Source organism: Cibotium barometz, chromosome 60 (assembly GCF_041138505.1).
Source record: "Cibotium barometz isolate CiBa-2024 chromosome 60, ASM4113850v1, whole genome shotgun sequence".
In the NCBI taxonomy this organism is placed as follows: Eukaryota; Viridiplantae; Streptophyta; class Polypodiopsida; order Cyatheales; family Cibotiaceae; genus Cibotium; species Cibotium barometz.
Window position 1 is genome coordinate 16,768,913 of NC_141105.1, and position 11,493 is coordinate 16,780,405.

Below are 11,493 nucleotides of genomic sequence, written 5' to 3' on the forward strand. Positions count from 1 at the left end.
CTTTCCATATTGCTCCACATTAATTCTCATTTATTTCATATGTATTCCCATTCTCATCACATCATTTTTCATCTCATCACATCTTTTCTCATTTATCCACATCAGATCTCATCCACTCGCATATCTACCCATATTAGATCTCATCCACTCGCATATCTACCCATATCAAATCTCATCCACTCGCATACTATACCCATATCCACGTCTCATCACATCATATTCATTCACATCACACATCACATCTATCTCCATTTACATCACATCACATTCATTCATATCCATCACATTCATTCGTTCATATCCATCACATTCATTCGTTCATATCCATCACATACATTCTCATAACCATCACATGGGAATTCTCCTTTGCCAATGGGGTGAAGGGAGATCTCTCTATGCCTTGATGGAGGCAACAAGAGATCTGTCTTCATGGTAGTTCTCTCTCACAAAAGGTGGGAAAAGAAATAGAAACTAATGCAAGAAGAAAACCTACAATCGTACCTACCTAGCATGCATCCATCAAGTAAGCAAAATTCAATGGCATACAAGCAGGGAGGAAGAGGAGAGATAGGGAATGATTGTGTATTTTTTATTATAAAAAATGACTAGTTTGCACACTAGGTTGGCAAAACTTAAAAATAGCCCAGCCTCTATTACTAGTCTTAAGTAGCTATGTACACTAAGTTCATACACTTTCCATATTTAGTAAGGCCCCTTTATATATTCCAGTGTCATCTTACAAAAGTTAAGTGCCCGTTCAGGTGGGTAAGATGGGAAAGTGCCTTATGGTGGTAGGTCAGGCGGGCAAAACCATGTTAACTTACAGAGTGGCTACATACCCCCCCTTCCTAGTGGCTACTTACAGGATGGCTACATAGCCCCCCTTCAAGCGCACTATACTCCATGATTCCCTCATTGTCTAAGTACATGGCACTCATCATTTGCAATGGTACAACTTTGGGGAGTTCCTTACCATTTGGTGTTACCCATTTTGATTCTTGCCTTCCCCAAGTGTCTATGGTGGGCCATCATTTGAATCCAATTTAAATCATCACCTTCATCTATGAATTTTGATTAGGATGGTCCCTGGTTCATATCAGTGTCCTTCTTGCATGTGAAGCAATATTGTAATGGAACATAATTGATGGTGATATCTAATTGATTGCCGAAAAGTCCACCACTACCCATAGGATGTACATGACCAATCACAAAGTCTACTCTAAGGTTGAATCATCGAATTGCAAGTAGTGGCATGGTTCCTTACCCAATCATGGACCATTTTAGCTTCACGTATAGACAGTCTTCCTAGGATCATCTCATAAGAGTTTGGTTGTTTGGAGAAATTGATCAAGACGATGAAGGTATGCTTCACCTAATGTTTCAACACCTTGATCCTAAGATCTCGTAACATCCCAAAATAGGTTTGGCAATTGTTCCATCTACCATCTTGACAACATTTCAGACATTTCAAGACGAGGTTTATCCATTTTTTCCCAACATTTTTTGGTGATTAAACTCACTCCACCGCCATCTAGGACTCCCATTATTGTGATTCCCTTGGTAGTGACAAAAAGGGTTGCATTAGTCTCATCACTCTCAAAGTATTGTCCAAGTTTGTCTAATGGTATTTTGACCACAGACCTAGTGTTGTCTTCATCCATTTGAGGCTTTGGTGCAGTCTCATAGGAAGGATGTCGTTTATGCATGTTTGCAAAGGGTGTGGCAGTCTAACATTAAGTTTCCCATTAAGAAGAGCTTTCAATGCAACAAAGAGTTCAGGGTCTCCATGCATACGTGCAATGATTGTGGTCTCAATTTTTAAAGCCATGAAAGCCATCAACTTAGGGATGTTCAATGGAGTACCCGTGAAAGCCATGAAAGCCATCAACTTAGGGATGTTCAATGGAGTACCCGTGATCTCTCTACCATATGAGGGTGCTGGGTGAGATTGGAATTTCCACCTCTTAAATGGGTTCATGGTTGAAATACTCAAACATTCTTCTAAAGAGTTCAGAATCCATGCTTGGAACAGGGGAGTTCTCCCTCACCTCAAGGATGATACTAGGTATATCCAATGGATTATGGGTTAGGATAGTCTTTAGGTTGTTGGGATAAACAGTGTCAGAGATGTTTACTTGTTTTGGTCTTGGTTTCAACTCCTCTTGAGTATGTGTGACCATATCCTTGAGCTCATGAAGTTGTTTCAATTCCCTTATAGGGTTAGGGTATTGAGGGCTTCCATCCTTTCCTTTTTGGTCTCCTTAGTTTTTGTTTGAGTGTCTTTGGTTTTCTCAGAACCAGCCTATGTGTCACTGAATCAAAATCCTCATCAATATCATTCATGTAGACTAGTTCATTAGGTGTTCCCAAGTTCACTCATTATGTTTTCTTAGTTTTGTCCATTTTTATGGATTTCTTTCTTCTATGGCCCCTCTTCTTTTTGAATCTTGCTATTGAAGAAGCCTGGCTTTCTATTTTTTTCTACAACAAGTGTGTTTTGTGCCATGAGTCTCGTTATTACATTCACAGGTGGATTAGGGTTTCTCAAAATTGATCTTTGAGTTTGGCCACCCACTCTAATCATGTTCAGAGGCATGATAGTAGGACCACTCTGTTGATTTGCAACTAACACTTTCATTGGGTAATCTTTGATCCAATGATCTATGCCACAACGATTATAGGTTTGTGGTGGCATGCTAGGAGATGCATCTTGAGAGTGATTGGTTGGTTTCCAATGGGACACTCAGAGACTCAGTGTGGTCTGACAATGATAGCATTGAAGAGGCATTCTCTTAATAGTAGAGTTGTTGATGTCTCAACCTTTTCCTACTATGGCTAGCTGGTATACTAGTTTGACTTCGCCTCTTGCATTGACTACATAGTAGTCCGGATAAAGCTACGTGGAGTCCTCAGCGACATGTGATGTACTGTCCAAGTCAACCTCATATTCTGGACACTCGGAAGATTCCTCAAAACCTATTTTGTTTCAACGGTGTGATTCTCACGGTCTCCTCATGGTGGAGGTTGAGGTCCCAAAACTGGTTAAGGTAATGACACATTTTGTGCATTGTAAATCTCCCTTACAATAGGTTTTTGTCTTGTGATAGCATTGGTTCACTCTTACCAATCGCATGATGCTGACCTTGAGATATGTTCTTTTGGCTCCTACGGATTTCAACACGAGCTTATGTTCTTTGGAGTTAGGACATTTTCCTTTAGATGCATTCTTGCCACTTGAGGAGCATAGTTTTTGGGTATGTGGCTCGACATTCAGATGCATCTATGACATATGTCAGTCGGCCTACACGATGGTTTTTTTTTTGTTTTGCTTCTTGTTACTTACTGCTTTTTGAACTTGAACTTTGCTTGCTAGCCTTCTGTGGATGTGTACCCTACCTTCTTAAACTGCTAGTTGACCTCTTCAAGGTCTTTGGCTGATTCAAGTCATCTTGTGCCGGCTAATGCACCTATGAGAGAGGTTCCCTTCAGAGCTAGTCGTGGGGAAGCTAGGGCCTCTTGTGATGTTGTGGAAGAATAACAAAGTCTCTCTCAGGCACACACTTGAATGCAATTCTCTTGCTAGGGTCTCTCCACTCTGGGAAGGAATTTGAAACAAGTACTACAACGTTGAGCTTTGAACCAACACCAAGGCAATGAAGCTATTCCAAAACTACACTAAGAACTGCATGAGTCTGAACTTTTGAAAAAGATTTAAACTGTGCACACTTCTTTACTAAGCTGCATAGGAATTCTTCACTGAGCTCTGTTTCTTGATAGCCTTTCTTTTCATAGAACTGGTTCTATACAAAATATGCAAGAGATCATCTTCACACTCAAGGAACCTTGTATGCAAGTTAGGAGAACCTTGTGGTGTATGGGGCATATTGGCTCACACGAGTGGACTAGGTTCAATTCCCAGCAGGGCCATACTTGTAAACACAGTGTTAACTAACAAACTTTTTGAATTTCTGCACTTGAAATCGTAAAGCTTGTACACTTTTGTATCAACTATTCATCACCATGTTCTCTGCATAATACTGATGCTCAGATCTCTAATAGAACAACATGCTATACATTTCTTGATGAAAATGTATTAAAATGTTATAATCCAGGATATGCGCACGTAAACAATGTCTTCTCAACACTTATCTTGATGCCTTTACTTGCAATACATCAAGATTTATACTAATATGTGTAGATTTGTACTATAACAACAAGTTTATAATCTTTGTCCAACTTCTTTGCAAGAAAGTGACAAGATTTAAAAGATTTGATCAAGAATCACTTGTTGTTCATATTCTGCATCAAGATTTGATTTTAGCACAAAAAACTTTGCATAATCTATAAACTACTATGTTCTACACTATAGATTTACAACAAAATTGTACTCTGCACTATAATCTTCAACATTGTTCTTAAATCTACACAGTAAACTGTATTTTGCACACTTCTTGAAACTGCACCAAGTTTCTGCACACTTTTTTGAAACTACAATTTTCTGCAACCTTTCTTAAAACTGCACTGAAATTCTGTACTTTCTTGAAAATCTCTACTAACTGCACATAAAATCCTGAAATCTGCACCAAGATTCTGCATTGTAATCTTGATTCTTTGCACATCAATCTTCTTCTTGCAATCTTTCTCCAAGAATTCAAATATTTAGCAATCTAGGGTTTAATCTTAAAGAAATAAGAGCTTAAAGGATTGATATTTAAAATTGTAGACTCTCTAAACAAAATAATGCAAGAAAAATCCCTCAATATTGGTTACTAAAATCTCTGCAAACCCTAATTTTGAAAATCAAGAAAATTTTCAAGAGATCAAACAGTGAAGTGGATTAGGATTTTAAAAACAGTGATATAAGTTTTAAAATGATTAACATAAATTTTATTACTAATCTTATCAAAATAAGAAATTAGCAAATCTAAAAATTGTGTAAAAATCAATTCTGAAAATGATTAACACTAATCAAGATCAAGAAAATGCATTTACATACACGACACAGAACAATGTATAGGACAAGAAAGTATGTCCAAAACACTATAATGCGATATGGCTACATAAAAAAAAATCGTAATTCATTCTTCGCGTCGTGGTGATTTGTCAGACATTGCCTTTCATTTGACCAATATTTAATGAACGTAGGTAAAACATGATATATATGATTGAATATAACATTTAAGACCAGTAGTGATTGCTTGATAACTCACCAAAGAATTACGAAGGGAAAATGTTGAAGTGATGGACACTTGCTTGATAAATTGCAGAGATGGCATAGATGAGGCACGACAGAGGAATACACGCAGGTGAAGGAGGCCGAACGAAACAGGGGCAAAAGACAAGGACACTTGACATTTACCGAGGAGTACCACATTTACCAAGGACAAAGCAAGACACACGTGCGAAAGAGCATGTCAACACATGCGAAGGAGGATGCGGGGCCGTACTCATGATGATTAAGATCAATCAATTTTGACACGTGTCATCGTACATGCGCAGAGCACGTGTGTGGTGTGCCATCATGCATGTCTGCCACATGTACAGACCGTTAGTTTTCGTGGATAAAGGTGACCAACATTCATTATTCGTTGCTTCTTGCTCTCGTGCAATTTTTCTCACAGTCATCACCTTCACGTTGCTTCTTGCTCTCCTATAGTCAACTTCGTTGGTTGCTTCTTGCTCTCCCATGGAATTTCGTGGTATGTTTTCAAATATTTTCGTGTTTAAATTTGGCAGAAGTTGTATAATTGTTTTATAAATATTCCATCAAAGATTGTTGCTTTTAGATTTTTAAGAATTTAATTTATTTATCACAAATATTTCATCAAATCACTACAATGCGAGAAGAGGGATCTCGGTGAGAACTAACGTACCCATATTGCATTGTAGTGATTTTGCCCACAATGGTAATTTGCTTGCATAAATTTCTTGAAATCACTCTACAATGCGAGAAGAGGTCTCGGTGCAAACTCTCTCAAGCATATCGCGTTATAGTGATTTGTCCTATTGCCGTTCTTTTTTTTTGCTTTTTCAAAGATTTCATCATTTTAGATTTTTAAGAAATTAATTTTTTTCTTACAAATATTTGATCAAATTACTGCAACGTAAAGAGGGGAGTTAGTGAGAACTCTCCCACCCATATCGCATTATAGTGATTTGTCCTACTGTCATTCTTACATAGTGGATTTTCTTACAATCGTCATTGCCTTTGAAATATTGCATCAAATCACTATAACATGAAGAGAGGGCTCCTTGGGAATTCTCCCACACGTATCACGTTAAACTGATTTTGGCACATTTTTCTTTGCAATTTCATTTTCTCACTAATATTTCATCAAATTACTACAACGCGACTAGAGATGTCAGTGAGATTTCTCCAACGCTTATCGCGTTATACTGATCTTGCCTAATCCTTTATTATCTTACATAGAACTTTCATCGTACTGACATATTTCCTCGCTTGTAGATGGAACCTTTCGAGATTGAGGTTGAGTCTGATCTGGGCCTTCAAAGAAACCCCAGATGAAAAGTTGTTTGACTTCCTTTATAAAGTTCGACAGCATCATCGCCATCCTGAAATCTCACGCATGTTTAATTTCAATTTCTCCATCGAAGACATGATCATTTCTGCTCGTTCGTATCTTGAGGAGAAAGGGCAACAATTTCAGTAGATCACTTTGAATGGTACAGTCATGTTTGATGGCGTCTAGTACGTGCACGTGAATGATATTGTGCCTTCAACAACCCTGAGACAAAAGTTAAACAAGGATTTTTTAAAGGTTCCAGATGATAAGAAGAAGACACACAGTAAGTGCCCCATTCACAATCACAAGTGTCGTCTCGTTGCTTACAACTATGGATTTATCTGCTACCTGCATGTGCTTCTTGAGGATGAAAAAGTTACAAATGAAGAAATTGAGGAGAAGGCAGAGGAACCTACAAGAGCAGAAGATGAAGTTCAAGAGATTGCGGAGGAGATAAACTTGGCTATGCGGAAAGGGACTTAAGTGAGCAGTTGGATATTGACGCACTCAGAAGAGAAGACACCTTAGTGGTTATACAGGTGAAGAGCAGCCCTCTATGATAGAGGAAGCAGGGGACATTCCAACCCCACTACTCCCCACATTTCCTATTGGTGACAAAGAATATTTGTTAACTACAGATATTTAAGCTGTGTTTGACATAAGGGAAGACTATTGTCTAGCCATCATTGCACAGAATCTTGAGGAAGATGAAGATTTTGTCGATCCAGATTTGGATAAGTATCTCTTATTGGATTCAAATGTCAAGGACAGTGAGTTCCATTTTGCTGCCGACACATTATCTATGATGTACAAGGATGCAAAAAGCTATGAATCCAACCTTCCCACCGAAGGGGAATTTCAGGCTATTCAGCAAAAACTTAATATTTCACACATGGGAATGGAAGGGGCATCCTCATCGGCGGTCCAGGACACTAACTCAACAATCAATATATGGACAAATGATTTACTTGTTAATGATGAAAATCAGAAGGTGTGTTTACTTGTTAATTACTTTTTATTGTGCTGAGTAGCTTATTCTATTTGTTGTGTTGGCTCATCGACAATATTGTTTTGCACCTGGTTGTGTTTGAGGATGAGTTTCTCGAGTGCAGAGCAGGCAAACGCGTGGGAAGACTCGGAATGGACTCAGCACTGGGAGAGTACATAAACCGATTGAAGTTTCCACAATTCATTATATTCCACAAGAAATTCTCGAAAGACAATGCAGAATTTCCTTTGTTTGCAATCAAGACATTATCGAGATACCTTGGGGCATATCCTGTCAGGTGGAATGCAAACGAGATGCAAACAAAGTCATGCTTTTGGAGAAGCAGTTAGCGTTACGAATCTTTGGGCAGGGCCCTGGAGTCTATGCACTAAGGAGTAAATATTACTTAGCCTATACTGCTTATGGATTAGCGTGTAGGATTAAGGATCCCAATATGCTAAGTGATTATGGCAAAAGAGAGCTTCTCAGATTCACAAAAATAAGGGTTCCTCTAGTTTTTGCAGAGCCATCTTCAAAAAGGGCAAGGCTTCATACACCCAAGGATGTTAGTGAGCAGGTTAAGGAGTAGTAGTATATTCCTATCTCTTGGAATAATATTATCTCTTGTGTAATGTCATGACAGTTTTTCATATGATCGTTTTTGAATTTGAAATGTTAATCATGGATCTATGGGTATCCAAATCTTCCCATTTCTTTATTTTGTTCCTCGCCATTCTGCATGCTTAATACTTGCATTATATCTCCTCCATATATCTTGTTTTCTTTCTTTATTCACAAGTTTTATTGCTTGATTAATTTCGGATGCCTTTAACTGTTGCTTCTTTTTAGCTTTGTGTACAAGCTTCCTATATGTCCACTGATGTAATTCCTCTAAACTGTTAGCTTTTTCTACTCCTCCACCATGTCTTGTATGATTGAAATACCTGGAGCGTGCTTGTTAATGTGTTTTCTCCATTCCCTGGGTTGACCATATTGATAAACTACCATACTTCTTTGCAAACCAAGGGGTATGATGGAATATAATATGCTTCAAGAGAATAAAAGAATACATTAATTAGTATATTTTTCAATATACAGTATAAAAACTAGTTCAATGCATAATCAATCTAATACCATATAGTGGGTGATGTGTTGATCCATCCATGCATCAATCATTGTTGATCTCTTGAACTCATATAGCACTGTTTGAAATATCTCATGGTTCGTCCACACTTTCTTGTCAGAGAACTTAAACATAGTGTCTAGAGATTTCCACACCTTGGTTTTCTGTGTTCTTGCTTGACCATTGTCTGCATGGTCTACTACTGCATTGTGAACGCACTTCCATCTATTGTATTTTACGATCTGCACTGATCGTCTTCTTCTACGACCTTCTGGTGTTGGTTCAAATAGAAACCTTCTTGCTTTAACACCCCCAATGGAAGGTTTCTTAGGTACATTCTTTCCATCCTTAGACCTTTTTTCATCTTGTTCAATTTTTGCATGTCCACCACATGCAAACCAATGTCTGATAGAACTTTCTCTAGTGCTTTGATGGATGTAACCTTTGTTGTATTGGGCTGTAGAGTCTATGCAAAACATATGTATAAAACAAGAGTTTTTCAATGATTCTGCAAAGAGCATGCATTGTACAAATGTGGACACTTGACAATGGAATATCAAGAATTGGCTTGAAGTTTGGGTCTTTCAACAAGTGCCTATCCGATGCCTTCTTCCAATACCTCTTATCAAACACCTTTTGTACTGCACATGCAATATAAGCAAAGGACTTTTTGAATTGGCACCCTTTGATACATTGTGCATACATTTTAGAGTTTTAAGATCACCGCCATATGCCACTCCACCTTATATTGTCCCATGCTTCCACATCCAAGATTTTACCATTTCTCTGCTCATGTTGCTGATGATCTCGGGTATCGATGTCTTATGAAAGACCTAATGCAAAACATCAAAATTCTCTGATTCTACCTGCAATACATAAGAAACATAGGAATGCAACACCCATTAGTGTTTTTTATATGCATTTTTTTTTCACAAACATATCTGAGTCTAATAAATGTTACCTCAAACGATCCCAACGACAATATATTGTTTTTAGATTGAACACTAAACCATCTAGGATTATCTTTTAGAATAGATGTATCAAGTGCTCTATTCATCAGTGTGATGGTAACCCTTTCTAACTTTCTCTCCTTCACAATTTTACACTCATCAAGCTTTAGCACAAATTTGAGGACACCATCACATTCTTCAGGAGTTACTTCAAACAATTGTACAGCATATGATTGTAAGGCCTCCAAGTCGTAGAAAATATTATTGTATCTATTGTAGACCACATCTCCTGTTGGTGTAGCATAGGTGTCTTCAATATGAAATGGGGTTCCCAGTGCTTGCAGTACCTCTTCGTTTACTTGTTTACGTATTTTTTTAACCAAAGAAGGATTTGGCAATAACGATCCTTTCATACTAGAATCCTTCATCTTTTCATGCAAAGTCTTATAAATGGCTGAGTACCCTCTGTGTGATATACCAGCCTCATCAAGTATTGCCTGGGTGTCCTGTGGATTGACTTGATTCTCTTTGAAAAAGTCATCTATTTGCTTTTCTGAGACCTTCTTATATTTCTTCTCATTCATCAGTGCTTCTGCATACTGGCGATCTAAAAGAAGATTGAAATGTGCGCCAGAAGGTTCTGTCATTGATTCTTTATCAGGGTGCAATAATGATCTAATATCATATTGAAATGTAGAAATTAATATATATGAACATATGCAATAATGATTGCTATTCATAAAATATCACAATAGAAACAATAAACCAGTTATAGAAAGGAGCTTACTTGATTGCATGTATTCTCTTCTTGATGCCACCACCTCCTAGCTTCATTTTGCTCAATATCCCTTAGTTTTTTTTGTCATCTATGGATACCTAATGAGGTCTGCTTATGTCTTAATTCAGACATTTATTTTTCAAGCCGTGAAATGGTTTCCTTATTGCTTAATAACTTCTACACACAATGCTCCATGATTTTCTTCAAATGAATGTTGTCCTTCTCAAACAAATCTCTTTCTAATTTATGAACATTTATTGTTGCTTCCAAATGATGTGTATATCCTAGGAGCTCGTTATAGCCATCTCCAACAAAGTTAAGCAGAGATGTCGTATTCCTGAATGGGGGTGTGGAGTTTGTAAAAGGGTCTTTTGGATATAACCTCCCATCAATCCATAAATCTATGTTTTTCTTCCCTTGCATCCTTGACATTTCTTTAGAAGCAGTACACAAAGTATTAGGTTTATTTCTTTTACTTAGAGGTTCATATTCATGTTCAAGCTCGATGTGCAGGTTGTAAATGTCTCTTTTCTATGTATTCCTCCTTGCTCTTGATCCCTCTGCCATCCTCTTGATTCTCTCTATGTTCCTCCTTGTTGATTTAGTAGAAAAATTTGAATGGAAAGAGAAAGGTGCCAAAATAGTAAAAAGAAGTAAAGAGTCCAACTAATTTGCAAGAAAAACCTTGATTTTGAAGGTACCAATACCTGTAAACTTTGATATGTAAAACCTTCAAAATTTGAGGTAAAGTTCCTTGCAGGGAGGGAACTCAAAAACCTTTGAAATTTGAGATGAAATTTCTTGCAAGGAGGGAACTCGAACTATTTTTGGATGATCCTTGGTTCAAAATTCAAGAAATATTCTATTTCGGCTTATACATAGAGATTTTAAGATATAAGCCATTAATGTAAGATTCCTCCCTCCAGCTTTTGAGGTGTGTAGGTGTAAGAGCCTCCCCTTCTGATCTTATAATTATTCCCCTCTCTAAAATAAAAGAAAGATCTTGTTTTACGCTGTTTTGGCCTGGAGAGAGAAAATGTCTAGAGGGAGATAATTCAAAATCGATATAAAAATCCTCTTAGTGTCTAAAATGGTTTCCCTTGAAACAAAAATTCAAAAAGAACTTTCCA